The sequence below is a fragment of the Halictus rubicundus genome, chromosome 12 (genome assembly GCF_050948215.1).
Source record: "Halictus rubicundus isolate RS-2024b chromosome 12, iyHalRubi1_principal, whole genome shotgun sequence".
Taxonomy (NCBI): Eukaryota; Metazoa; Arthropoda; class Insecta; order Hymenoptera; family Halictidae; genus Halictus; species Halictus rubicundus.
The window spans coordinates 2184848-2189015 of record NC_135160.1 but is presented as its reverse complement, the minus strand read 5'-3'; the positions used below and the strand labels follow the sequence as shown (position 1 = coordinate 2189015).

Below are 4168 nucleotides of genomic sequence, written 5' to 3'. Positions count from 1 at the left end.
GGTCAGCCACTGGGACATTTACCATAGTACTTTGGTTAGGGTATATTGATCACTTGCGTAGGTGTTTGTTTTGTCATAGAGAACGCTTCAAGCTATTCAATTTGTAATTTAAAAAGTCATGAATTATAATTTAATACATGAATTGACACAACACTTCACAAATTACACATTTCTTGTATAAGTTTAAAAACATGCCATGTAATTTCACAATACATTTAATACAATTGAGAATGTCCTTCACAGTTAAAGAAATATAATTTAACCGTGAAGCTTAATGTAACCATTTACATATAAATTGCTTCCTTTATCAACATCTCTGGTCTCAGAACAATAAGAATATGTTCATGCAAGAGATACTTATCACCTTTCTTTTTGATTGCTAATGCATCACTGACTGTCGTGAAATAAGCATGAATGTACCTAATTCCAGAGTATGGTACTCACTTGATGAAAGTTTGGCGATCGGACGATAATCATTGAAAAGAGTTAATATCTCCTTTAGCTCTACACTGGTATCGATATTGGCTATAATCACTTCTTGAGCTGGAATAATGGTTTTTTTATTTCTGTGGACCAAGGAAGGAATTTCATCTTCCTCAAATGCACTCTCTAATGTCTTTGTAGTCTGGTCAGCAATTTCAGAGCTGATCGAAATTTCAGACCTTCTTTTGTTCATCTGTACTATCTTCGTTGACCTTGATCCAATAGAGTTGTCACAACCACTGCCTATTTTACTGACCACATTATCATAAATTTTCATTTGCTTCGAATTGCTTCTTCAGAATTCGAGAGATTGATTAGTTTTACTTTCCCAGGTTTCCATTTATTATTGGTATGTTTCTTGTTCTTAGGTTTGTTGTTAATTTTGTTTTTATGTGGTAATATCTTAATGCTCTTATGACCCTTGAAGCCATTTAGGCAATTTAAGGTGTCTTCTAAATTTTTATATCGTATAAAATAGAAACCAAATTGACCACCTGAACCCTTTATAGTCGCGGAGCCATAAACGGAAAACATTTTCTTGATTTCGTCTTCACTTATCCCTTTAAAATTCCAAAAATGTATTACGTATGAATCATTTCTTCTATCGTAGTAATGTTGGTAATTCATATATTTATAAGACTTTTCACAAAGTTCCAGTAGAAAATACAAATATTCTTTCGTTTTGACTTTATGTTGTGTTCGCGACGTTAGCGTCCTTCGGCTTTCTTCAACGCCGATGAGACCACCTCTTTGGTACCGGTACCCGGACACTAATAAAATTCGAAAAGCCTTAAGCGCGTGCCTAGGGGATTTTATCTTGTGGCGCAAAGATCCCCACATTTTTAACAAATGTTAAGTAAAATTCGACCGATTTTCTCGTTGACATATGAATTGAAGATATTAATAACTAAGAGCTTTATTCTAAATTTGGTCATCTTATATGCACCAACATAACAATGGTTTATGGTTTATGGTTTATTCTTCCCTTTATATATATCCTACAAAGATGGCGTTGGAGAGCCGGAGCTCTATCTGCCCACTACAAAAAACGGTCCTTACATATTATTGTTAATCTAATTACTTATATATTATAAATGTAAATACATGTGCAATATACTCCTTTCACCTTATTTTATCCATTATATAATCAATATTCAACACCAATAATCCGCGCATCTACCCAAACATATATAAAATATATAGAAATATAACAAATGCTCTGAACTAAGAAATAATACTTGTACTCCAATTTTCGTTTTCTCTTCTCTAGAGGTACGTTTAGATTGCTCTGTCTATTTGTGTTAAAAATACTGCTATTGCCCTCAAAATGGACTCGTCTATCTTTTTTAATATACTAATAACTTCCTCTTCTAGTTCTATATCCTTTTTAGCAAAGGTTCTCATTAACTTTCCTCTTTTTCCCTGTGTAAATAGGACAACTCTATATGATATGATCTATAACTTCATTATCGTGGCCATATTCACATGTTGTATAATTTATATAATTTTTCCTAGCTAGGGAACTTGCTAAGTTGTAATGATTGGCTCTGATCCTGCTCAGCGTGTTACAGCTCTCTCTGGTACCGGCAGAGATGAAATTTTTTTTTTATTTATTACGCATTAGGCCAGTTCTGGCCTATCAGCGGACATACATAAAGAAATTAGTGCTGATAATAAGTAACAGACAATACGCCTCTCATACAACAATTATTCCGCATACATTCAAAAAATATTGACCTAAGACTAATTAATTATAAAATTGGAAATGTCACTTCTACATCTAATCAAATAATTCATATATTATAATGCAAAACTGAGTACATCCATAAGCGCACGAAAACACATACATACATCCGCATTTGTAAAAACATACTCTTACTAACTAACAAACATGTTAAAAATTAACAACTATAAAAAGACTAACTCAGAGATACTAACTAATACATCCTCTCTGTTAAACATTGATATTGTTAATCATACAGAAGTCTCTGATTATATACAAGGCTTTTATATTTACATTATTAAGGAAGATATCGATCGAAACGGGATTGGTATTGACGATGGATATCAAACTTTGAATCATTTCCTGTCTTCCTTTAGAACGCAGGGGACAATGCCATAAGAGATGGTCAATATCTTGAACGGGATGAGAACACTCACAAGATGAATCAGGAACCATCTTAAATCTCGCCAGAGATTCTCGGGTATTAACATGGTTTGTTCTCATTCTACCAAATCGAACTATAAAATCTCTTGGCAGATCGTAACCGCTATACCAAGGTGATTTTTGAGGTTTGAAGAATTTTTGCCAATAAAGAACACCTTTGTTATTAAATATTGAACTAAGATGAGCCAAGAATTCTTTCCACATATCTTCCTTATGTAAATCTCTAAAATCTGTGTAGGGGATCTTGTGTAGGGGTGAGTGAGGCTTATTGGTGGCCTCTTTAGCAAGTTGGTCAGCTAATTCATTCCCTTGTATCCCACAATGAGAGGGAATCCAGATAAATATAACATGTTTGTCATTGTGGTGTGCAGAGGCCAAATCAATAATTTTGTGTTTAATGTCTACGATATGAAAATTTGTTTTAGAGCTCATAGTGGGGCTCTGAAGACTTATTATAGCACTGAGAGAGTCTGAGCAGATTGCTAATGGCCTTTCGCTATAGTAAAAGATGTCTATGGCCTGAGAAATAGCTGCACACTCTGCTGTGAAGACAGAAGCTGTCGGATTAATACTAATAGGGAGATATGTCTGTTTCTCCAGGCAGACAACTGCTGCTCCTGTCGATATCCCACCTTTCACTTTGGATCCATCCGTAAATATGCATAGGTGATTGTTATAATGATTTCCAATATACTCAATGAATTCGGTGTTGGGTGCTGGGGATCTTTGTAAAATGCGACCTAAGTTGAGATCACACGGAGCTTGATAAGTTGTGGAATTATAAGATGAGGTTATGCATGGAAAGTTGGAAGCTTTGTGACAAATGTCGTTAACATTTTGAGTTTCTAATATGCATTTAACGAGGATCTTAGACTTTCCAAGGGCCGAATTGTTAGGGTCTAAGGAAATAGCCTCCAATAGATCTTTGATATATCTATTGGAGATGTGGTTGACATTGGAAATGATTTTCGTTAGATGGGATTTTCCTAGGTATGAAGCTCTGTTTTGAAGATAAGGAATTTTGGATTCAGATAGAACAACATTTGTTGGAGATGACATTCTGAGACCCAGGGACAGTTTGATAGCGCGAGCCTGAATCGATTCAAGTTTGGAGATCAATGACAGATTGCTAGGGAAGTAAACATGAGCCGCGTAATCAAGTCTAGATCTGATTAGAGACTTGTAAAGAAGAATAAGAGTTTCCGGGTGGGCGCCCCACCAAACGCCTCTTAAAAATTTAATAATGTTCATTGTGGAGGAGCATCTTTTGTGAAGATAGAGAATATGGGTTTCGAAGGATAGCCTGGGATCTAGATGAATCCCCAAAAACTTTACATTGTCTGAATCTGGTATCAGGAGCTGACCTACTTGGAAAAGGGTGCGGCCAATAGGCATATTTCTATTGTTGAAAACCATAAAGTTGGTTTTCTCTAAAGAAAGATCGAGTCCTATTTTAACTAAATTTCTGTTAACCTCTTTTAGAGCCTTTTCGATAGATCTTTTAGCATCATTTAAAGC

At 35.1% G+C, this 4168-nt stretch overlaps 1 long non-coding RNA gene across 1 annotated transcript; it reads left to right on the top strand.

Annotated features, from left to right (window-relative positions):
• Positions 1 to 2348: 2348 nt before the first annotated feature.
• LOC143359684 (uncharacterized) lies at positions 2349 to 4168 on the top strand. Its single transcript, XR_013083148.1, has 3 exons — positions 2349 to 3013; positions 3076 to 3316; positions 3626 to 4168. It is a non-coding gene; the product is annotated as an uncharacterized LOC143359684 (long non-coding RNA).